This window comes from Vicia villosa, linkage group LG4, assembly GCF_029867415.1.
Source record: "Vicia villosa cultivar HV-30 ecotype Madison, WI linkage group LG4, Vvil1.0, whole genome shotgun sequence".
Lineage (NCBI taxonomy): Eukaryota > Viridiplantae > Streptophyta > Magnoliopsida > Fabales > Fabaceae > Vicia > Vicia villosa.
The window spans coordinates 127,983,935-128,010,420 of record NC_081183.1 but is presented as its reverse complement, the minus strand read 5'-3'; the positions used below and the strand labels follow the sequence as shown (position 1 = coordinate 128,010,420).

The 26,486-nt window shown below is 37.4% G+C and overlaps 1 protein-coding gene across 3 annotated transcripts in view; it reads right to left on the bottom strand.

Annotated features, from left to right (window-relative positions):
- LOC131595186 (uncharacterized) overlaps positions 1-26,486 on the bottom strand; it is a 45,513-nt gene that overhangs the window by 17,391 nt on the left and 1,636 nt on the right. The window contains exon 3 of one of the 3 annotated variants that reach the window (XM_058867479.1): positions 24,954-26,443. The exons of 1 other annotated variant lie outside the window; for it this stretch is intronic. The gene's annotated coding sequence lies outside the window, so the exon portion shown is untranslated. Of the gene's footprint in view, positions 1-24,953; positions 26,444-26,486 lie in introns of those variants that run through there. One more of the 3 variants, XM_058867476.1, reaches the window with a different exon arrangement.

Genomic DNA, 26,486 nt, shown 5'->3' with positions numbered 1-26,486 from the left:
ACTATATTTGTGGCAGGTCGACATAATTCCACTTCGACATATTCAAAACCTAGGATGAATGTGACTTCCCCATTACAAGGTTCTGGCTATGCTTTCAATCCGGGTCAAATTAACTAGCCCTTTGGGGAAGCATTTTCATCCCAAATGCCAAACTTTACAAACAATTCTGCGACAATCATTAGGCAGAAAATGGACAAGAGTAACCATGACATGGTCCAAATGCTTTCACAAAAAATGGGTACGATCTTCAACCATTTGATTCAAAATATAACTCAAGCGAACCAACAAATGGTAGCAAAATAGCGCACCTTGCACAGTTTTTTGGTGTGCCTCAGCCTCCCCCGCATCTCCAGAGGGATTGGGTGAGAGATAATCAAGGGGTAATACTTGAAGAAGGCCAAAAAATAAACAAAAATCAAAGGGTTCCACCACCCCTAAACTTGGTAAAATCAGGGAGAGGGTGTAGAACATCCAAGGGTCGAACCTCTCAAGCAAGAGCAACAAATCCCTAGAGAGAGAGCCCAGGGTAGTGATGGTATATAGAAACCAAAATGCAAAGGAAGTTGTGCAACAACTTCGACGTGATAATATGGCAACAGACAATAACTTAGTAGCCTTAGTAGAAATAATTATGGCTCAAAATGGGGTAAATGTTGGCCTTCATAGGCCAAGTTATACTTCTCCTATGAATGAATACATTCTTCAGTCAAATATACCCCCTAAATAGAAAGTCCCTAAGTTTACCAAATTCTCAAGGGACACGACAGAATCAACTGTTGAACATGTTGCAAGGTACTTAATAGAAGCAGGCGAGACCGCTGCAAATGAAAATCTTAGGATTAAGTATTTCCCAAGTTCGTTAACAAAAAATGTCTTCACTTGGTTCACTATATTGCCAGCCAATTCGATACATGGGTGGGCACAATTAGAGAGGCTATTTCACAAACAGTTTTACATGGGACAAACAAAGGTTAGTTTGAAAGAATTGGCGAGTGTGAAGCGAAAACTCACCAAGCCAATAGATGATTATCTAAATAGGTTTCGAATGCTCAAAGCTAGGTGTTTTACTCGGGTACCTGAACACGAACTATCAAAATGGCCACAAGTGGTTTAGATTATTCTATTAGGAAGAAACTAGACACCCTAACTTGCGAGATATGCCCCCAATTGGCCGATAGCAATCGACAGATTGAGGGCCTAAAAATAGAAAAGGCTAGAGTAAGTAAAAACAATAGAAAAGAAAGAATAGCTTATGTCGAATACGAGGAAGGGGAACAAAGTTGCTATGAAGTGTTGCACCCCAAAATTTGCCCTCTTTATTTGAGCTATCAAAGACGTTTATTTTGTCGTTCAAAAAGGGAAGAAAAATAATAAAGAGTTTTCATGGTTTTAAGGAAATGTGACGTGAAGATTGGTTTATAAGGTGAAAATGCGAAGAAATTCACAAGTCTTAGCTGGAAGGTGCTATGAGCTTGGTTCTCGTGAAGTCGGGACTGTTTCGACGTTCTCTACAACTTTCATGTTTTTCTCAGAAACCGATTCTATGAGGAAGGTGGTCGAATTAGCAAATTACTTGAGCCTTCACAATGAAAAATGGTGTTGAATGTAGGTTTTCAGGCCTTAGAAAATTCATATCTCATGATCCGCTTGTCGGATTCGCTCGAAATTTTAACTGCAGCTCCATGCCATTATTCTCGAGATTTCATATGTACGGGCCGTCGACCAATTATGCACAAAAAGTGCCCAGCATTTTGAAGAGCGTCGTGATTTTTTAGTGAAAAGTGTGTTTTCGGGTATGTCGCGACAAGTTTGAAAATTCATATCTTCTTCGATTTTTATCGTAAGAGATCCATTCTGGTGGAATTCTCTCAGAAATTTAGTTAGCTTCGATTCCTTGTCACACGTGCTCAATCAGATTTCGAACCAAAGGATGAGTTTTACCGAGTTCTTTGGACGGTACTCACAAAATTTTGCACAGGCGCGCCAGATGAATCGGCGTTTCTCGTCATTCAAACGTGCGTAATTTTTTCACCGCTTATTGGATCGAGACAATTCTCGCGGCTATGAGTCACAAATTTAGTCATCTTCGAGTCGATATTTGTCATGTTTCTGAATTTCACACCGAGCCACATTTCCTCGAAAACGAGCCAAAAAGAGATAATTAAGGGCGTTTTTGACGTTTCACCACTCGCACTATATAAACCATTTTCCCTATTTTTCTCTCATAACTTCAATTCTACCAAAATTCTAAAAACACTTTCTCTCAATTCTCTTGAATCAAAACTACAAAAACATCATCAATCTTCATCAATTCAAGATCAAATCTCAAGAACAAATGGAGATCAAAGTAAGAATCATGATCCTTTCCTCCGATTGAAGTGTCACGTGCATCTCTCCCTCTCCAAGAATCTTGCGCCCCATTCTATTCCTTACATCTCTTGGATTTCGTTCGTGCTTGTGTCCTGTTCGCGTTCTGATAACACGTAATTATATCGTATATTAGGCTCGATTATAACATAAATTATTTCGTTATTTTATTATAATTATATTTTATTACGGTATTATGCTGGTATTTCTATTGTTTTAGGTATTTTGTTCATGCAAGAAGTATTTCACAAAAGGAGAAGAAATTGAGAAGAAATGGATTCAAAAAGTACAAATAGCGAGATGGGAGGTAAGAAGAAGAAAAGAGATAAAGAATGAAAAGGCCCAGTCCACGAAAATAGTGGAGACGCCCGTCCCCAAGGCCCACACCAAGTGGGAGACGCACGTCTCCAGTCCATGCCATGTCACCATTTCCTGAGACGCCCGTCCCTGTTTTTTTCTCCACAAAAGGCGCCCGCCTCCATGCCAAAAGAGACGCCCGTCTCCAAAGGATGGGGGGGCCCGCCACTTAACCATTTCCTCCACTATTTTCATGGACAATTCCAAGTCTTCCTAGATTTTCTCAACATCTCACACCATGATCTCCACTCTCTCCACTACTTCTCACATGATGCTGAAAGTAACCTCCATTGTCATTCACTATAAAAAGAGTCTTAGCATTCATTTGAAGGCGTCCAAGTTTTAGGCGCGGAAGCGCTGTTCATAGTTTTAGGCATAAATTATCACTTTGTAAAAGTGGTAGTTTATCACATTGAGGAACTACCACACCATTAGTTTTAGGCCTACAATTTATGTACTCTTAGATCACAATCTTGCCGACATTATTTCAAAACTTTATTCAAGTTTCAAGATTTGTTTTGTTCGTAATTTTATTCAAGTTTGTTTCATCTGCTCTATTTCCAGGTTTAGTTATTTGCAATTATTTTAGTTTCTAGTTCTTATAATATTGTTTTATCATTACAAATCTAAATACGCACATGTTCATGATTAATAATTATAATTTCATGTTTGTTTCTTTAAGTATGTCTGGCTAATTTATTTAGATATCGGTATGTAAATTAATCTAACCAAAGGGATCCGAAATAAATTGGCCTAAATAATGTTTTATTAAAAGTCACTCGTTTCTGGTTTTGTGTCTAATTTAATTTGCTATAGTTATAAAATCAACAGAGCGAGAGTTTGAGATTTTAGAACTGATGAAGGTTAAGATCAACAGAGCGAGAGTTTGAGATCTTTAACTGAATAGTAGACATGGGACATTAGTTTTAAGGTTGGTGAAAGCGTATTAAAACTGATTAGAATTTATTTACTTTCAAAAAGTGTTTTTAAACCCGACGCGGGATGGCGAGAGCGTATGCTAGGGAATACTATCATGATCCGAGTCAACAGAGCGAGAGTTTGAGACTAGGAGATTTAATTAGGTAAAGTCTTCATGAAGCGAGCATTTTATTAAATATGATGTTTTCAAAATGCGTTTCTAAATTTGGTGGGATGGAGAGAGCGTTCATTATGAGTTAGGATCGTAGTCTGAATCAATAGTGCGAGAGTTTGAGAGAAGGAATTTTAAGTAACATAGTTAGTAAATATTTTTGATTTAATTAGAATCTGTCCAGTGGAACTTCGGATCACCTAAGTTAGACGAACTACATACTAATATCCGCTTATTATTATATTTCTTAGAATTAAGATTTTTAGTTTCCTTTTATAAACAACCCAAATATCATTAGCCTTAGCTTTACATAGTAACTTTAGATAACGGTAGATCGATTTATAGTCCCTGTGGATTCGATATCTTTTAAAACTACACGACACGACTGTGCACTTGCAGTTATCCCGACTAATAGACACGCAAATTCGGGATCAAGATTTTGGCGCCGTTGTCGGGGACTATTTAAGTCGATATTGTAACTCTTTTAGTTACGCAGTAGAGACTAAGGCATTTTTTTTCATTAATTACAATGTATCATCCAAACTTTTTCTACATCTCCCAACAACAGTATTTCGAGGGATACCAAGAATCGACCTCGAAATACTGTTGGAGAATTTCAACGTTGCGCCACCAATTCATTCTCACCCAAATTACCTTTGCAACTCCCAATCTCAACATTTCGAGGAGCCACAAGAATCCTATAATCCAAACCTCGAAACAATAATTGGGGATTACAATTCGACACTGGCTTATCCTCAACCGAATTCCCTCTACAATCACCAATCCCAACATTTTGAGGAGACACAAGAATTTTATAATTCCAACCAAACCCATCCTCAACCGAATTTCCTCTACGATCACCACAACCAATATTTTGAGGAACCACAAGAATCCTATAACTCTAACCTCGAAGCATTAATAGAGGATTTCAATGCAACACAAACTTATCATCAACTAAATTTCCTCTACGATCACCACGCCCAACATTTTGAGGAGTCCCAAGATTATCATAAATCCAACCTCAAAATATTAATGGAGGAATTCATTGAAGCACAAACTCTCTCTAGGCTAGAATCTATGATGACGAAGAACTTTGAGGAAACACAAAATGTAACGCTAACTCCCATTGAAGAACCTTAAGAATCCCATAATTTTAACTTCGAAACATCAATAGAGGATTCCGACGAGACGCTAACTCACTCTAGATTAGAAGCCATGATAGAGCACTTTGTAGATACACAAATCGTCCAAAACCAAGAGTTTATCAAACAAAGTCTTCAAAAAAATGAAACCCTTAGGCAACTAACCACTATGGTTGAGTCCCTCGCGACTCACAACATGGCATTAGAGACTCAAATCTCCCAACTTGAACAAAACCTTCTAGGACCCTTCCTTTAGGAGAATTTGGATGTTGAAACAACCATTAGTGAAAAACAAATTGAAATTCCTGAGGAGAGTGATTATGAGATTGAGGAGAGTGATTATGAGACTGAGGAAAGTGATGATGTGGTTGAGAAGAGTTCTAGTGAGAAAAGAGTGGATATTGAGAAAAATCCACCAACACAAACTGAAAGGGAGGTCGTAGAAGAGGTAAAGAAGGAAAAACCTATTGTTATTCCTACTCCCTATATCCCACCCATTCCTTCCTAGCAAAGTTTTATGGAAGCTAAGGTAGAATCCAAATCCAAAACGTATGTGGAGGTATTGAAAAATATCCACACCAATGCACCTTTGTTTGAAGCCTTGCATAAAAAGAGAAAGTTAGAGGACCATGAAACTAGGGATATCATTACTGTTAAGAGGGTAAGGTTAACCTTTGAGGTTGTGGATGAAATCACTAAACCCAAATTTGAAAAGATGATACTTAGGATAGATCCAAAACCGCCACCATGATTTCAAAAGAATGAACCACCCCACAGAAGAAAGAAAAGAAAAGGTGAGGGATATGTGAGATGGCTTGATAAGTGGCCATGGAAAACGATGTTTGCTAAAAGTTTAACCGAGGAGTCATTCTCGAGAGAACCACCTTGAGTGCTTGCACTCTAAGCCGTCGAGCTATCAATGTTAAACAAAGCGCTGCGTGGGAGGCAACCCACGAGTTCTCAGTTTAATGTTTTTCTTTTATTGTTTGACCTTGCAGAAAATAAATGATATGGATTGCCCGTCATGTCTTGACCATATCTAGGCGAAAAACCTATAGATGATCATCTCAAAATGAGCCGGTCTCCATGCACATTCCTACGAATTTTGCCGCTGGTTGTGACACCATTAATGAGCATGATAAGAGAAGGTATTTCCTCCGAATGCGGAGCGGATTTGGACGTGATAGCCCACCGGTAGCATCCATATAAGTTCTGTCTTTTCTTCTCCACCTTTAATCAAAACATTGAGGACAATGTTTGGTTTAAGTGTGGGGGAGAAGCTTTACCGCTGTCATTTGTTGCTTTATTGTTTTCTAGTTATGTTATAAAATCTATATACATGATTTTATGTTGTTATCGAATTTCCCCAAAATTTGAAAATTTTAACCTCCAACAAAAAATTGAATTTTGACGCATGGCATACACACTCTGAAAGTATAGAGGTTGTCACACTTTAGGCATTGTTAGAAATACTTGGAGATGTTTCAACAACATCGATACCGTCCTGAAACCCTAACCCCCTCATTATGTGATATCAATTTGGATGCCCATTATGTCGAGACCTTAGGCTCAAGTTTTCAAAGTAGCTCTTAAGTATTTTATATTAGCATTCGGCACCATCTTAAGCACAAACTATGTAGGGAGTCGATGAATATAAGTGAATGATCCTGTTTTTAATAGATAAATGATTTGATTGAAAAATAACCCCCTAAGTTAGGTGACCCTCACCAGGTCATTTAGCCCAACGGTTGTTACGCATATAAGGATTTAATAATTAGCACCCATTGTTGGTTGGCCTAGAGGTCACTGGTACTAGGCTTGGTAGGGTGGATTACAGTCTGATCCCCTGCAACCGCAGTTGGGAAAAATGGGGTTGCACCACTTAAAAACCAGAACCCCGTGCTAAAGGAAAATGATCATAGTCGCTAACCGATTTCCCCTACTATGTGAGTGTACAGATAACGGGCTTAATGTGATTGCGCTTGAATGAAAAGGAGCAAAAGAGAAACGAGGGATATAGGTTGAGTTATAATGGCATAATTCGAACTGGTTTGCATAAAGAGGGAGTCTCTGAAACATTGTGTCATTACTGTATCCTTGGTGTTGATATCTAGTACCTATCGATGTAACATTTTCCTAACACAAATATGATTAGGAGTCGTGTCATGCCCTTGTTTCGAATCGAGCTTAATTATTTCTTTTTACCGTGTTGTTTGATTGCTTGAGGACAAGCTATGGTTTAAGTATGGGGATGTTGATAACACGTAATTATATCGTATATTAGGCTCGATTATAACATAAATTATTTCGTTATTTTATTATAATTATATTTTATTGCAGTATTATGCTAGTATTTCTATTGTTTTAGGTATTTTGTTCATGCAAGAAGTATTTCATAAAAGGAGAAGAAATTGAGAAGAAATGGATTCAAAAAATACAAATAGCGAGATGAGAGGTAAGAAGAAGAAAATAAATAAAGAATGAAAAGGCCCAGTCCACGAAAATAGTAGAGACGCTCGTCTCCAAGGCCCACACCAAGTGGGAGACGCACGTCTCCAGTCCATGCCACGTCACCATTTCCTGAGACGCCCGTCCCCATCTTTTTCTCAACAAAAGGCGCCCGCCTCCATGCCAAAAGAGACGCCCGTCTCCAAAGGATGGGGGACCCGCCACTTAACCATTTCCTCCACTATTTTCGTGGACAATTCCAAGTCTTCCTAGATTTTCTCAACTTCTCACACCATGATCTCCACTCTCTCCACTACTTCTCACATGATGCTGAAAGTAACCTCCATTGTCATTCACTATAAAAAGAGTCTTAGCATTCATTTGAAGGCGTCCAAGTTTTAGGCGCGGAAGCGCTGTTCATAGTTTTAGGCATAAATTATCACTTTGTAAAAGTGGTAGTTTATCACAATCTTGGATCACAATCTTGCCGACATTATTTCAAAACTTTATTCAAGTTTCAAGATTTGTTTTGTTCGTAATTTTATTCAAGTTTGTTTCGTCTGCTCTATTTCCAGGTTTAGTTATTTGCAATTATTTTAGTTTCTAGTTCTTATAATATTGTTTTATCATTACAAATCTAAATACGCACATGTTCATGATTAATAATTATAATTTCATGTTTGTTTCTTTAAGTATGTCTGGCTAATTTATTTAGATATCGGTATGTAAATTAATCTAACCAAAGGGATCCGAAATAAATTGGCCTAAATAATGTTTTATTAAAAGTCACTCGTTTCTGGTTTTGTGTCTAATTTAATTTGCTATAGTTATAAAATCAACAGAGCGAGAGTTTGAGATTTTAGAACTGATGAAGGTTAAGATCAACAGAGCGAGAGTTTGAGATCTTTAACTGAATAGTAGACATGGGACATTAGTTTTAAGGTTGGCGAAAGCGTATTAAAACTGATTAGAATTTATTTACTTTCAAAAAGTGTTTTTAAACCCGACACGGGATGGCGAGAGCGTACGTTAGAGAATACTAGCATGATCCGAGTCAACAGAGCGAAAGTTTGAGACTAGGAGATTTAAGTAGGTAACGTCTTCATGAAGCGGGCACTTTATTAAATATGATGTTTTCAAAAAGCGTTTCTAAATCTGGTGGGATGGAGAGAGCGTACATTATGAGTTAGGATCGTAGTCTGAATCAATAGAGCGAGAGTTTGAGAGAAGGACTTTTAAGTAACATAGTTAGTAAACATTTTTTATTTAATTAGAATCTGTCTAGTGGAACTCCGGATCACCTAAGTTAGACGAACTACATACTGATATCTGCTTATTATTATATTTCTTAGAATTAAGATTTTTAGTTTCCTTTTATAAACAACCCAAATATCATTAGCCTTAGCTTTACATAGTAACTTTAGATAACGGTAGATCGATTTATAGTCCCTGTGGATTCGATATCTTTTAAAACTACACGACACGACTGTGCACTTGCAGTTATCCCGACTAATAGACACGCAAAGTTGCAATCACGTTTGTGTTCATCCGATCTCATTCTCTTTGTTTGATCCGATAAATTCACTATAAACTTTGCTAGATCATTAGTTTTGTTGCTTAATTTCAAATTGATTAAGATGATTTTTAATTGTGGATGATGGATCTATGATAATTGATGGTGATAATTGTGTGTTGATTGAATAATTCATGTTGATATGGTTTAGTTGTTTGAATTTGAGACCTATCGGTGGATTGTTGTTGCTAATATGTGCATATTGCTTGTGATCAAAGCAAGTGCATGCAAGGTGTTTTATATTTTCTTTGTGTGAGGTATTTGTTCTTAATTTTGTGCACTAGCATGTGATAATTGATTGTAGAATAATAATTCAATATGTCTATGCTTAATTGAAATAATTTGTGGCTTGATAATAAATTGCTCTTGATGATATGATCACGGTGCTTAAGATCCAAGGCTCGCATGCTAATCGTTTGATGAAATGTTTAATTGTGCTTTTGAAGAACCAATCTATTTGTCAAATGATGTTGTTTAATCGGATTTTTAAGTTTGCTGATTGTTGTTGATGATCAAATATGGATTGGATGGAATTTGCTCTTCATGCTTATGTTGTGACACCGACGTGTCGATTGTTTGCATATTATCCGGTGTCAATTTTCACGCATGAATTGAATCCTACATGTTGAACAATATGAATTCTTTAGGCTCTTAAATTGCATGATTCTATCGTTGTTCGTATGATGGTCGTTAGTGGCAGATCGCATTTTGGATGCTTTCGCGAGAAAAGTTGTTTTTTGCTGTTTTTGCCTGCGTAGGTCGACGCATACCCAGGGTAGGTCGACGCATAGCTGTTTTTCGCTGCATAGGTCAACGCACAGAGTGCTTAGGTCGACGCATGTTCCTTCTTGCCTGTCTCGGCTTAGCTCAGGTTGACCTGGAGGTTGACGCATGTTTATTGCATAGGTCGACGCACATGGTGCTTAGGTCGACGCATTTGTTATTTGCATGTTCTTCGGGTTAGCTCAGGTCTACCTGTAGGTCGACGCAGGCTTGCTTCAGGTTGATGCAAACCTTGCCTAGGTTGACGCATGCCTATCTTTTCTCCCTTTCATGTTGTTGCTTCATTCGCAAGCTTGTTTGCTCTTGTATCTTCATGCCTATGCTAATTTTGACTTGCTTTATCTATGTTCTCAATTCTTATCTTATATTTCACTTTTGATTTAGCTTATAGTATAATAATGAAATTCCGACTGCGGTGTTTTGTTATCTCTAACTTGTGCGCTAGTATGCAAGGCATTTGGAAAGGCAATTATCGATCGACGCTTATCTCATTTGTGTTCCACTTTATTTGCAGGACACAATCTCATTCTCTTGTGTCGTGTTCCCATCTTGGAGACACGTTTTTTACTTTATACTTGTTTGTCTGGATTGCTTGTTCCTCTTGCAGGTGTATTGTGATTATGCTCGATGTATACATTGGCACGTGATTTATTTTCACATCGTCGATCTTCGTTTGCTTATACGGCTAATCGATGTGCTGACTATTTTCTATTGCCCTTGCTAGCTCGCTTGCGGGATCTCTGGTTTTCTTTCTCATTTTGCTGCAGTTTACGGATCATAATCCGTTTGGTATTGATCTCGTTTCATTTTACCTTTTCCCGCATTTTATTACTTTCTTTCATTCTTAACATGAGAAGTAGAACTTAGGCATGCATTCATCTGGCCAAACCCTCGAGAGAGGCATTGTTTTTGTTGGTGTGTTTATGTTTGTGCTTGCAGGAAGTCCTAATAAAGGTCATTGTAAGTCCTCGAGAAGGCAAGCGGAAAGGGTTAGCAATCAACCCTCGTAACTTCCAGTCCCCAGGTCGTCGCTATGCTCACTTTTTGCAAGTTCAGAGCTCTGGACAAGTCCCCAAGATCGTCGAGTTGAAGGCCCAATGGGTAAAGTGAAACGGGTCCATGCAATTGGATCCCCATGTTTCTTAGCTCACGTTGACCGACATTGACGATCGGTGTACGCACGCATCGATTTGCCTTTGCTCCTCTTTGTCCGGTAACACAATTATGCGGTCAAAGATTCACTACTCCTTGGTCAAATGCTTCGTTGACTTGGGTGATACGCTCCCCTTGGCTATGGCGGGACCACTTTTCTACTACTTGGCATGCGCCAGTAGGTGTTTGCTTTACGAGCGAGACTCGTTTGTGTGATATTCTTGTTTGCATTCGCTTTTTCCCCATAGGTTGCGAGTTTAGTTTAGTCTTGTACCCTTTGTATGACAACATAGGTAGCAAGATTTCCCCCTTAGCTTAGGTTTTCCTCGTGCATTCTTTAAAACACAAACCAAACTCTTTGATTTTCTTTTCTTAAGAGCTTGTTATTTCCGCTCCATCCCCAAGCGTAAGACTCCAAAGGTCGAACAGCGGAGTGTGAATGTAACTCGTTCACCTGAAAAACACAAAATAAACAGAAACTAGTTAGCCGAGCTACGATACCTCTTATTCCTCAAAAAGGATACGTAGACAGCTGGGTAGGGCCCGTGCGAGTATAACTCTTTCTTTTCCCTACATTTTGCATGCACACTAGTTCAGTTTAGGTGTAGATTTGTTACACACCCATAGTTTTAGACACGAGCGTAGATACAATCGGGTAAGATGGGCGCGAGGGGTGATAATACCTTCCCCTCGCGTAACCGAATCCCTTACCCTCTTCTCTGGTCGTGAGACTATTGCTCCTTGTTTTGTGGTTTGTTGGCATTCCCTTCCTTTTCATGATAAATATGTTAGTGGCGACTCTATTGATTTTCACGGTAGCGACATGAAAAGCCTTTGGATGTAGACAAAGGTGAAATAGATCTTGCCGAACTCAAACAAGGCCCCCTTATTCGTGTAAGGGTCTGGCACTTTCGAATGGAAAAAATTTGGTCGAACCAGATAAGGGAGATAGATTTCGCAAGAAAACATATACTTTCGACATCACAAAATGTGATGAAATCTTTGATTTTTTTAGTTAAATATGATCAAATGATGGTGCCTCCTGGTGCTAAAATACCCACTTTGGAACAAAGGAAAAAGAGTGGTTTCTGTAAATATCATAATTATTTGGGCTTTAAAACTTCTCAATATTTTCTTTTCAGGGATCTTGTCCAGAAAGCAATTGCTGAGGGAAGATTGAAGTTTGGTGACAAATTGAAAATTCAAATGAAAATTGATGTTGATCCTATGTAGGTGGTTGACGCTCACTATGCTAAGCCATCTGATGTGAACAAAGCAGTGAGGGCCCTTCATCGCCTAATTTGTTTGGTGAGCACTGAGCAACCAGGAAGCGAGCACAGTACTCCTGGGGCGTTGGGGGAGGTAAAGGCGAGCAGTGTGTACCTTTTCTTAAAAATGTCGCAAGTCGAGTTTCAATACTCCGTTTGATATGTCGTTCTAAGTGTTGGGAAGCTGGTGCATAGACCTGTAATATAATTGAGTCATATGATCTATTTGGTGAATTATTACAGTACCCATGTGTTTATGAGATTGATTGTATTATATTGTTATGCTATGATATGTTGTATTTTGATGATGAATATGACGTTGTTGTAATTCAGTTATGATATTGCTATGAAGTTGTCATGGTTACTAATGATGATTGATGATGACATTTGTGTTTTAATTATGTTTTACATGTTATAAGATGATTGAGCAAATGAATGCACTTGACTAGTTGTGGTAAGAAATTTCATATGACGTTGCTGTGTGTCATGCATTCATGGCATTAATTTTGGACAGTGGTCCATCCGTGATGTGCCTCAATCCCATTGTGCAGATTAAGAGCGTTTTGTGAAGTGCTCCAGTTCTAAGAGGGAATCGATCCTATGGTAGGGATATTTTGAGGGTGATGACCAAGTGTTCATCAAAGAGTTTCCTACCACATGAATTGAGACAGTTGTTGCATTAACATTCTATGTGACATTGAATGAATTTTATTGATAGCTTATGATATGTTGATTCATTGTGAAATATGTGATTACGTGACGTTTTGATGATAAAAGCTATTTGTATATTAATATGGTGTATCGGTGAGTATGACGTGTTGATAAATCATGTGCTTTATATGATGATAATGTCGTTTGTAACTACTAGTCTTTTCATCATGTCTTTTATAATGAATAATGATTTCTCATCCTTTTTGTTTGAATGTTACTTCCACGTGGTAACGTGCAGGTGATCAAGAGTAATTCGTAGAAGTTTTGAGGATAGCTTAGGAGAGTCGATTTAGTTTTTTTATATTAGTGGTGTCTTGTCGTGATACATATCATCGAGTTGAGAACAATATGTTTTGGGAGTTGTTATGCTCTTTTGATAACAACATTCTTTTATGACATTTTGGTTGTTACAATGGTTTAATAATTAATGAGACCAATATGCAGATTTTTGTGAAGTTAAATATGACGACATGATGTTAATTCTGTTGCGAAGTTTTAAATACTATGTTGACTTATTATCAGATGCATGTTTTATTTTGATGTAACCCGTGTTACGGAGCAAAATTGTTACTATTAGGTTTTATATGAAGTGTGACACCCTTGAGTGTTGATTTTTGTTTGAATTATTTCGTAAATTATACGCGAAATATCTGTGGGTTTAAAAGGGTGTTACATTAGTAGTATCATAGTAGGTTGGTTCGTCTGACCAGGTTTTTATATGATGTATACTGATCAGTGGTTTTCACACGTATTTTTACCGCTGTTTTTAGTTATCTTTAAGTATTTTATTTTATGTTTTAAATTATTATTCGTCATGTTATGCTTTGGTTTTGTGTTTAAGTGTTTGCAGACTCAGATGAATGAAGTGGAGAAAATCAGTGCAAAACGTGAAGAAATTGATGAAAAAGCACATGGCCTGGCCAAACGCGTCTCCACACGCGTGTGGAAGTGAAATATTGAGGTCTGCTGGCCAAACGCGTGCCCAGACGCGTCCCAGACTCCCACATGCGTGCCCAGACGCGTCCCTGACTCCCACACGCGTGCCCACACGCGTCCCAGAAGCCACAACTGCAAAGGAAATGCCTGCCCCTGCCAGGACGCGTCCCAGGACGCGTGTCCACACGCGTGTGCACGTGATTTTTGGGCCTGTTTTGCTGAAAAGCCCAGAATGACAGTAATAAAAGAACCAGAATGCGTTTGGACAAGGGTTCGACGAATTTGGGAGCGAAAATACACTGTAGAAGGCTGGAGAACTCAGATTCTATGCGAGGATTGAAGATTTCTATGAGCTTTTGCCATTGAAGATTGGATTTCCTTCATTCATCTGTAATGTCTACAATTTACACTATGGTTTTTGTTATTGTTATGAGTAGCTAAACCCCCCATTGCTAGGGGGTGACCCTGATTCTGATTGTGATGAATTTATTCAATTGATGCAATAACTATTTTACTGTTCGTATTTGTTAATTTGTTCTTTATCTGTTAATAATGCTTTATCCGTCGGAAAAACGGATTCTGAATTTGAATGAATACTGTAGCTGGACAGCATATTATTTGTGGACATGATTAAGAACATATAATATCTATATCACCTAGGACTAGGGATATCATACTGTAACCGGAATTTCTTGTTATTGGAATGCTTGATCATAACCGTAATTATCTATGGACATAGTAATTAGGTTGTGAGGTCAAAGATCTTTTCACTAAGGCCTTAGGATTAGATACTCTAAAGAACCGGTAATTAACTATGAAAAGCATGTTATTGTATTAAGACAGAAAATTCGTTGCATGAAGAATCATTCACCGTCCCTAGCAATCTACTCATCTCTGTTCATCGTTCTGTTATTCTGTTTATTTACTTTATTTACAAAACCAATCAAAACAACCTTTTGAACTTTTGTTTAATTGAAACACTGATAAAACTCTATATCGTCAAGCAGTCCTTGAGATTCGATACTTGGGATTTTCCCATTACTACTACATAGGCAAAAATAGTACACTTGCTATTTTCTTATCAAGTTTTTGGCGCCGTTGCCGGGGACTGCCAAAGATAATTGAGTTTTAGATTTATTTCAATTAAAATTTTTTTGCTCTGCGACTAAAATTTTATTTTCTGCACTATTTATTTTTCCTAATTCTAATATTTGTCTAATCTGTGTATGCGAGGTAAGGCCTCAGCTGAATTTCTTTTTGACGCAGAAATTGAAAGAACTTTGCACGCAAGGCGTAGACAAGCTCGGTTGGCTAATCTGGAACCTGAAGAGGAAATCGTGTCAGTTCATTCCGATTCAGAGTCTGAAAGTGAAGAAGAAACCATGGGTGAAAATCCTCCTCCTCTTGAGAGGCTCCTTGGTGACTATGGTGCTGCAAACACACCGGGGGGAAGACAAAAAATTGTCAACCAACCGGTAAATGCTTCAAATTTTCAACTACACCCAAGCACAATCAATCAGCTTGAAAGGAAACCTTTCACCGGAAAGGTCAACGAAGACGCAAACAAGCACCTACAGAGATTTCTGACCATTAGCACAACTCTAAAAATTGATGGTCATACTGAAGAAGCAAAGAGACTGAGGATGTTCCCTTTTACTCTAGCAGAAGAGGCAGAAGAGTGGTTCTATTCGCTACCAGCGGGCAGTATCACATCGTGGGGAGAGATGGAAAAAGCTTTCCTAAATGAATATTTTCCAGCTTCAGTTTTTCTACGAAAAAGGTATGAAATTCTGAACTTCAAGCAAAAGGAGGGTGAGTCGTTGGGGGATGCCTATAAAAGGTTCAAGAGGACTTTGGTGGCATGTCCGACACACAATATGGACAAAACTGAACAGATGCAAATGTTTGTGAACGGGCTGAGAATCAAGACAAAGCAGTTAATCGACACAGCAGCTGGAGGCTCAACAAATTTCACAACAGCCTCTGGTATCATCAAGATCATTGAAGCAATAGCTGCAAATGAGCATTTGGAGCTGTATGATAGGTGTGCCAGTAAACCAGAAGGAATCATTGATCTCAAGCTGGAAACCTCAAAAATCCGAGTTGAAGATGCGATATCGGCTGAAGTTGAAAAAAGATTGAAGGCTATGAATATAGGTACACAACAGGTGGCTCAAGTGCAACAAGCTCAACCTGTAATCTGTGAAATTTGCAGTGGTCCTCATCAAACTGTTTGTTGTGTTGCAACTCCCAAGCAAATTGAAGAAATCAAATTCTTGAGGCAAAATAATCCTTATTCCAACACCTATAATCCTGGGTGGAAGAATCATCCCAACTTCGCTTGGAAAGATCAACAACAACAAGGCCCTCAGAAAGCGGAGTGGGAAGTAGCTATCGAGAGATTGGTTGGACAATGCTCTCAATTTCAAGAAGAGACAAGAAACAACCATAGGAACACCACAGCTTCAATAAAAAATCTGGAAGTTCAAGTGGGTCAAATAGCACAGCATATCACTCTACAGGCACAAGGTAACTTTCCGAGTGCAACCGTGAAAAATCCGAAAGATCAAGAGAAGATTAATGCTGTTACAACAAGGAGCAAAAGAGTGGCTGAATCTGAAAAAGAAAAAGAGGAAATAGACGACCCTATGGTAATAGAGGTGGATTTGGAAATAAGAGAAAATCCGAAAGAACCAGAAGTTGTGATACCACCGGTTAAACCAGTTGAAGAAAAAAATAAGAAAGATGTTGAACTGGTGATCAAACTACCCTTCCCTTCCAGAGTGACAAAGAAGAAGTCAAAAGAGAAAGATTTTGAGAAGTTCACTGCCTTGTTCAAAAAGTTAGAGGTAAATCTACCATTCTTCGAAGCACTTGAGCACATGCCCTTGTATAGGAAATTTATGAAGGAGGTGATGGCGAAAAAGAGATCAGTGGAAGGAGAACAAAAGATTGCAACTGAGAAGTGCGGTTTAGTCTCGTCAGCAAGAAAGATCCCAATAAAGAGGAAAGACCCGGGAGCGGTGGCAATACCATGCACTATCAATAACATAACTTTTAAAAAGGTACTCCTCGATTCTGGTTCTAGTGTGAGTTTAATGCCTTTGTCAATTTTTAAAAAGCTTGAGTTGCAAAAGATTAGTGAGAGTAAGACACAGTTAAGGTTCGCCGACCACACCATCAAGAAATCATATGGGGTAGCAGAAGATGTATTGGTGGAAGTGGATAAGTTTGTATTCCCTGTGGACTTCCACATCATGGACATTCCGAAAGACGAAGAAACTCCTATCCTTCTTGGGAGGCCATTTTTGTCGACAGGCCGCTGCAACCTCGACATTGAAAAGGGGACACTAACGCTGAGATCTTTTGATGAAGAAGTAACCTTGAAGATGTTAGGAGTTAAGAAACATAGGGCGGTTGTGAATGAATAAAATTCTGGTGGTATGACAGAAAGTGAAAAAAAAGACAAAAAGCCTGAGCAGCTCCAAGAAAAAGTTTCAAGCATAACATCTCGGGTAGAAACAACTCATGAAGCTATCAAAAGTCCGAAGAAGGCTAAGAAAGTCAAGAAGAATGTGGTAAGTGAATTGAAGAGAAAAGTTGTCCATGCCTTTCATCTTCATGAGTTTTTGGTTGCGGAGGTGAAAAGCAACCAGGTGTGGAATAGAAAATACCCTCCATAATAACGGGTAATGGACCGTCGAGCCATGCGACGTTAAACGAAGCGCTTAGTGGGAGGCAACCCACAGTTTTAATAATTAATTTCTCTGTTTGTTTGTTTTATTTTCAGGAAATAAAAGGGGCATTTCAAGTGGAAGCTATGGAGTGCATTACCCTCTGTGAGTCACCTCTCTCGGGCTTGTTCTAAAACATTGGGGTTAATGTTTTGTTCAATTTTGGGGGAGGTTTTACTCTTTGCATTTTAATTTATATTGCTGCTATAATATGCGTAAGACTTACAAAATCATTCTCCCAAATTTTAACCGAAATTTTTAAATTTTGAAGAGTTTTGATCTTAAAGAGCGACCGGGAATAGTATATAGAGATGAAGGGAGGATTGTTTGAGGACAGGAAGTTCGGAATAATGTGACAAGAAGAGGTTTGGTTAAACACCCTTGGTTCCTTAAATGAAATACGAGTCCAACGTGTAGATTTGCACCATAGTACTTGTATCCTGAGAAGTACTCCTCGAGTAGTTTATTGATACAGTCTGGCATAATTCAGATTCACATGCATGATGATTGGTTGAAAAAAAAAATAAAGGATATAAGGTTGGCACCAAATGATGAAAAGGCGGTAAAAGGAAACCGGCTCGCTAAGTTGGGTAACCCTTACCCGGTTATTCAGCCCAAAGGAGGTTGAGCTCCAAACGTCGTCCAAAAGGACAATATACAACTGTAAAGTTTGAAAATTTCATCGGTAATAAGAAAGTAGCAAATGCTGCTCGTTTGGTGCCAGAAAAAGAAAATATAGAGTCTTGATCTGTCTCATGCATGTGATGATTATTATGAGAAATACAGTGCCGTAATGTGATTGTCCGAATGAAAGAGGAGGAAAATCGGAAAGAGACTTAAGTGCAAAGCATAGTTTGAGAGGTATCGAAAAGGGGAGCTTAAGGTTTAAAGTGGGAGCAGAAACTCGTCGCGTCATGTGAATGTCGGACCAACTGTTTCTTGATCAATAAAATTGGATATCTCACGCATGAATACCGATGTGCCTTGAAGGTAATTAACTCTTGTAATTGTCGCTTGAGGTCAAGCAACGGTTTAAGTTTGGGGGAGTTTGATCAGTGGTTTTCACACTTATTTTTACCGCTGTTTTTAGTTATCTTTAAGTATTTTATTTTATGTTTTAAATTATTATTCGTCATGTTATGCTTTGGTTTTGTGTTTAAGTGTTTGCAGACTCAGATGAATGAAGTGGAGAAAATCAGTGCAAAACGTGAAGAAATTGATGAAAAAGCACATGGCCTGGCCAAACGCGTCTCCACACGCGTGTGGAAGTGAAATATTGAGGTCTGCTGGCCAAACGCGTGCCCAGACGCGTCCCAGACTCCCACATGCGTGCCCAGACGCGTCCCTGACTCCCACACGCGTGCCCACACGCGTCCCAGAAGCCACAACTGCAAAGGAAATGCCTGCCCCTGCCAGGACGCGTCCCAGGACGCGTGTCCACACGCGTGTGCACGTGATTTTTGGGCCTGTTTTGCTGAAAAGCCCAGAATGACAGTAATAAAAGAACCAGAATGCGTTTGGACAAGGGTTCGACGAATTTGGGAGCGAAAATACACTGTAGAAGGCTGGAGAACTCAGATTCTATGCGAGGATTGAAGATTTCTATGAGCTTTTGCCATTGAAGATTGGATTTCCTTCATTCATCTGTAATGTCTACAATTTACACTATGGTTTTTGTTATTGTTATGAGTAGCTAAACCCCCCATTGCTAGGGGGGTGACCCTGATTCTGATTGTGATGAATTTATTCAATTGATGCAATAACTATTTTACTGTTCGTATTTGTTAATTTGTTCTTTATCTGTTAATAATGCTTTATCCGTCGGAAAAACGGATTCTGAATTTGAATGAATAGTGTAGCTGGACAGCATATTATTTGTGGACATGATTAAGAACATATAATATCTATATCACCTAGGACTAGGGATATCATACTGTAACCGGAATTTCTTGTTATTGGAATGCTTGATCATAACCGTAATTATCTATGAAGCATGTTATTGTATTAAGACAGAAAATTCGTTGCATGAAGAATCATTCACCGTCCCTAGCAATCTACTCATCTCTGTTCATCGTTCTATTATTCTGTTTATTTACTTTATTTGCAAAACCAATCAAAACAACCTTTTGAACTTTTGTTTAATTGAAACACTGATAAAACTCTATATCGTCAAGCAGTCCTTGAGATTCGATACTTGGGATTTTCCCATTACTACTACATAGGAAAAAATAGTACACTTGCTATTTTCTTATCATATACCGCTAACAATCAATTAATATGAAAAAAACATTATTGGTATGTGATTCTTATAATGATTGGTTGTGTGTAAACATTATGGATGGAGGAAGAAATGATGATGCTATTGCCCAGGCTTTAGAAGCAATGGCTTAGTCTCTACAAAACCAGCAAGGTCCACAAAATCAGAATGGTGGAAATGATGACGAGGCTCGTGCTTGGGAGAGGTTTCGGAGGAACAACCCGCCAATCTTCAAAGGGAGGCACGGACCCGATGATGCTTAGAGATGGCTTAAGGAAATTGAGGAGATTTTTTAAGTGGTAATCTATTTAGAAGAATAGAAGGCACAAATGCATATTTTATTTTGATGTAACCCGTATTACGGAGCAAGAATTGTTACTACGAGGTTTTATGAAGTGTGACATCCTTGAGTGTTGATTTTTATTTGAATTATTTTGTAAATTATACACGAAATATTTGTGGGTTTAGAAGGGTGTTACATAAAGAGTCGACGTATTCTATATTGTTTAAACTAGTGTGTGGGCATGACGCAATACTAACATTGGAGACACATTTACAGTCGGTTAGAATTCGAAGGCAATCAGAAATCCCAATTGAATATTATTAGGGAATGATTTTTGATATGTTGGATGATGTCGTCAAGGAAAGATTGGCAACCTTGAATGCCTTAATTAGGCCGAATGTGCAAGTGGCCAAAGCGTACAACAAAAAGTAAAGTTAAAATGTTTGTCCCAGGAGACTTAGTTTGGAAATTTATATTGCCTATCGACAAGAAGGATAGAGTCCTAGGGAAATGGTCCCCAAATTGGGAAGGACCATTTCGAGTTGTTCAATCATTTACTAATAACGCCTATGAGGTGGAAGAGCTCACCTCTGAAGGGCAAATTTTGCGAAATAATGGTAAATACTTAGAAAGGTATCGACCCATATTGCAAGAAATTAAAATCAGTAAAGAGTAAAATGCATATTGGAAAGAAAAATGGCAAAGGAGTAGGGCCTGAATGTTAAAAATGCCACGAAGGGCACAACCAAGAGTACAAAGCATAAAATTGTCTAGGAAAAAATGACAAAGACAATTAAAAAAAAATTAAAAAGGCACACATGCCTTCATCTTCTCATTATGTTCCTTGGCAGTAGAAAGTTGACGGTCAACCAAAGAGATAGTGGAGTCGAAATTCGCCAGCTTTACGTCTAAGTCCCTGACTCGATCAAAATGTTGAACTCCAACTAGGGCTTCAACATCCAAAGCGTATTGAGTAAGGCTGGTCCCTTGGCCTGAAAAGCTTCAGCCTTTTTCACTTTTGCTTGTAGCTCACTTTAGAATATTTGCATCTCTTGACTCAGCTTCCAACTTTTCATGCTCAATAGTTTTTTCCAACTCTTCGACTTTGGCCAAGGAAGTGTTAACCAGTTCTAGGGATTGGGTTTCATCCATCGATTGCGTAAGCAGTTTACTGATCATTTATACATAACCTAGGTATTGACTAATATCATCATGTATCACTCACAAACAATGCTTATGTCTAAACTCCTGATGAAAGCTTGACCGTATTATTTAATAAACGATTTCTCAGTCTATTAAACAATAAGGTAACCTTAAGAATTGATACTTTTTGTGAATGTTTCAACCTAAATCTATATCTAGAGTTTAAATTTTTAACAGATGGTTATATTAGATCAAGATTCGAACCGTATTTTTCAATAATAATTCCAATCTATGAAGTTAACAGTAAAACAAAGATAAAATCGATAATCATGAATAAATAGATTATACATATTGCTGTGATTAATATAAATACGTACAATCATGATGAACTACATCTAATCCCAAAAAGAGATAAGAATTAGCTACTTATGGTAGCTTGATACAAAAGATAGGAATAAAGATGATTGAGCATCAACAGTTATTTCCCGACGGTTGATGCGTATCCAACTTTGATCCTTCAAGTTTTCACTCTTCCCCCGTTTCTAACTCTATGATAGTATCTATGGTAAAAGTGGAATGTTCTTATGGTTATGTTTGATGCCTTTTTATAGTTTTTTGATCATGTAGCTTTCGCTTAGCGAGTTGATATCTCACTTAGCGAGATGTCCTTCCTTTAGTCTTAAGTATTCTCAAACTTCCTTTTCCCGCTTAGCGAGATATGGATTACTAAGTGAGCCTTCTCACTTCCTCCTCGTTAGTCTTCGTTAAGCAAAAGTGATGATTTTTAAATTTGTAAACTTCATGCCGGTTGTAACACCCTACTTCCCTAACGGTAAATTAATAAATTAGCATAAATTAATTTCAAAATAAAACACAACAATTAGGGTGCTACACTTCATCAATTCATAAAAACCTGCTCCAACATGCATACGTGGATACATAACACACTCATCGGATGAACCGACAATACAATCTTTATATTGTTCAACTTCACTTTATTAATGCAACGAGAAACAAATTAAAATATAATAGTCATCGTCTCCAACAATCCATCAACCATCATCAAAACAAATAAAAGAGAGTCTAAAATGCTCTCATAATTTTTCAAAACAACTAATATTGAATAAACAAACAAACTTCCATCCCCAGTGTTACGTATCAGAGCAAGATCTAACTCAATCTACACAATATGAGGCGTAACTCCATACCTCAAGCAACTCTAATTCTTGTCACTTGCTCGTTACCCACGTAGAGGTAACATTCAAACATAAGAGGTGAGATATCGCAACAATATAATAAGATATATAATAGTAACTACACAACATATATCTTATACAAGTTATCACAATTCATGCTTCAATAAGTTATACCATCGTCATCAAATTAAATACACAAGCACACACAAGTCATCATACAAACATGCACCTTCATGTTATGGGACTGACTCGACTGTATGCATGTGGTACCAACATGGCATAAGCCCTCTCCAAGTGCAAAATAATGGGAAATAATAGGGCATGAGCCCTCAATAACAGGGCATAAGCCCACAATGATTTGCCAATCCAGGCCAACAACAAGGCACAAGCCTTCAACCATGAAATGCATGCAACATTGCAACAACATGATTTTACAATCCCAAAGCATAAGCCCTGAACAATCTTCCCTTTCAGGCCAACAACAACAACAATAAAATCATTTGCATTATATTCTGCAATTTATAAGATCATCATCCCTGCAACATCATCGTTAATCATCGCAAAATCGTCACACTTCGTACAACACTGACACTCGAGACATAAGTCTCCAACAAAAAAACGTTACTTTCAAATACCAAAATTATGATCATGTTAAATAAAATATTTTTAGCTTTTCAATGGTCCAAACGGTGCGTCAAATGGACACCCGAGTCAAAAATATGGATTTTTAAACTTTTAGAAATTTTCCTCCCAGCATAGTGGTAAGCGTTTACCAAAATTAGGTAACCGGTTACGACTCCTCGTAACCCAAAAACCACGCCTCTGTTTTATTCGGTAACCAGTTACCATAACAGGGTAACCGGTTACTTTTTCAAAAACTCAAAATTTACACGCTACTGTTTTATTGGGTAACTGGTTACCATAGCTAGGTAACCGATTACCTCCTCACGTTTTGCCCAATTTTCCAAAATTTTCATTGGGTAACCGGTTACTATAACAGAGTAACCGGTTCCCATGCGTTCAGAATAAAAAATTCTGTGGTTTTTACTGCTACGAAAATCTCCATTTTTCACCCAAAAATCCAATTTTGCAATCATCAAAAATCAGTCCAAAACATAGAATTCATACATAGACATAGCACAACAATGTCAAACATGTTATCACATTAATTTCACCAATTGCAATCAACTATAGGGATTAATTCATGAATATTCTACACCCAAAAACCTAATTTTCGATATCTACACATATCCACCATTATACCTCCTATTAAAAAGTTCGAACCCCACTCTTACCTTGACAAAATTCTTCAAAGTTCTCTCTCTCTCTCTCTCTCTCTCTCTCTCTCTCTCTCTCTCAATGGAAGTTCTCTTTGCCCTAGCTTTGCTCCTCTCTTTCTCTAGACATGATCGCTTCACAAGTATGTTCTCCTTCTAAATTCCATCCCTTTACTACTTTAACCCTTGGAGCCCTAATATGATAATCTCATATTACCCTCATTAACTCTCTCAAGATAAATTAAATAATTCTCTCAATTTTAAATATTTATTTTCCAAATAATTATTTCTCATTACTATATTTTCTTTTAAATAATTATCTCTAAAACCAGTAATTCTCACTAAATTATTTAAATTCTAATAAATCTCTGACAATTCTAATTCATCACTAAACAGTGTAAAACACCGACAATCCAACAATTACATTCAAATAAATCACAAAAAATCGATTAAAATAATAGATAATTATTCGGGGAGTTACACCAGTCCTCACTTGGAGCTCACTGTTGCTCGCTTAGCGAAGTCTTGTTGTGCGTTTGCTAGAGCTCGCTTAGCGAGTATTGTAGGGTCTTTTCTTCTTTTGCCTTGTTCAATCCTTTGCTTATGCATCAATCCTACAAAAAATGCGTGCCAATCAAGAGTAAACATGTTTAAATTTCTGTTATACAATCCAAACTCAATTCTTATTCCACCTCGTTTTTTGTGGATTTTTGCATACACGAACATTAACATAATTTTTTTAGGCTAAAATTGTACTGCATGCTCGCCCTATTCTTTTTTTTTTTTATATAAGAAGGATCAAGGTTTTAAGTTTGCACCCTACACAATGTCGATTTTACCCCGCTCTATTTTTTGTGGATTTTTACGAGGTAAGTTTAAATGGGTAGATATGTCATTTGTCATAGTTGATTGAAGAAGTTGAATAGAGAAGGAAATATAAGAAAGAGTATGAAATATAACAAGAAAAAGAGAAGTATAACGTATTTGTGTATAATGAGAAAAAATAAAAGAGAAATATAGTAGATTTGATATATTCATAATAGAAGAACAAAATATATACCTTTTTATGAAAATACATTGATATATTTAGTTGAAATAAATTAATTTAATAGTTTTATTAATTAAATATTTATTTGTTTTAATTTTATTAAATTATAAATTATAAATCTTTGCCAAATTAATATTTTTAATACTTGATTTGATTTTAGTTTTTATATAATATTTTTTAATTAAATTTTTTGTTAACTTCTTTTCATGAATAAAAATGGAGAATTAAACTTTCTATTAAGAAATTAAATTAAGTTATTTCTTTTAGCTCAAAAAAATGTTTCTCTTCAATGTGTGTAAAGAAAGTTTTTTTTTTCACTAGAAAAATCATTTAGGACATTGCAAGGAGCACCACACTCACTTTTTTCATTAAATCCAAATAAACACAAAGATCTTAATTGGGTTTTTTGAAAATACATTTGAAATAGGAAAAATCGAAGCTTGAAAAAATGCATAAAATTGATCATGTAGTTCATATATGCACTCAAAGTCGGGTAACCTGCGTGCTAAAGTTAGGCAATCACTTCCCTTGATATTTCTTTTTTCAATTTCACTTAAAATAAACAAACCATTAGAGTTAACACCTTTTTTGGTTACAAAACAAAACAAATAAAAAGAGGGGGAAAAAATTAAATTCTTAAAAAAAAAATTCCTTCAACATCAGTTGATGTTGAAAGGATCTAACTCAATTTTGGAAGAAGGAAGGTGTGAATGAGGTGATTCTTGTTAGTAGATTCGCCTAGCTTTGTCATATAATTTGAACTTTGATTTCCTTCACGGAGGTTGTGGATAATTTTAAAATGAGTATTCTATTACTTTATGATTCTTCAATCAATTAAGTGACCAATTGGCACAAAGTATGGTTGTCCGCACTGTTGAGAGAATTCTGTTTGACTTCTTCACATCTTGAGGTTGTTTCACCATCACCGCACCACTCTAAGTTCTTGTTCCTGTTGTTTTCACCACACTCTTGTTACATTTTGATCCACTTGAAAAGTCTCTATCACCATTCACCACTTGCATCGTCATTACTACCACCACCCAGTTTTTTTATTTTGCAAACTTTGTATCCGGCCTTACAACCGACTAATTCAGAGGTAAGCTCTATCACCATTCTCAACGTCCACTTGCAATGATCCATTTAGAGTCAGAGGTAAGCTCTGTATGGACTTACGCCCAACACAAAAATTATTAGCACCTAGCGGGATTCGAACCTAACATTTTGAAAATAGCACCCTCTCAGGACCAAAACCTTCACTAACAGGCCAATCTCTGGGATTACCAACCCCCGATTTTACGTCACCTCTAAATTTGAACTAAAACCATTTACATTCTCACCTTCCAATTCATTATTTATAAACAGATAATATAGAATTCAAAGGAAAAGATGAAAAGAACATCTTCGAGGTGGATAAGATATTCTCCTAAACAGAAAAATAATATAAAGCAATGTACCTTATTGGCTCATAAAGATAACAAAAATGCTGAAACTAGCTAATCTTCCCGAAACACCAATGTTTAGAGAACCAAAAGGAAAAGTCTTTAGAAATCATAAGAATTAGTTACCAATCTAAAGCATAATGCTAACTAGTAAGAGAAGTCTTCACAATAAGTGCAGCTTCAATTCTGATGAATAAGAGGTCTTCACAATTACACAGCTACTATAACTATGGTTATAGCTGCCAATGATTAAACTAGCTCCAATTATTGTCTGTACCAAAC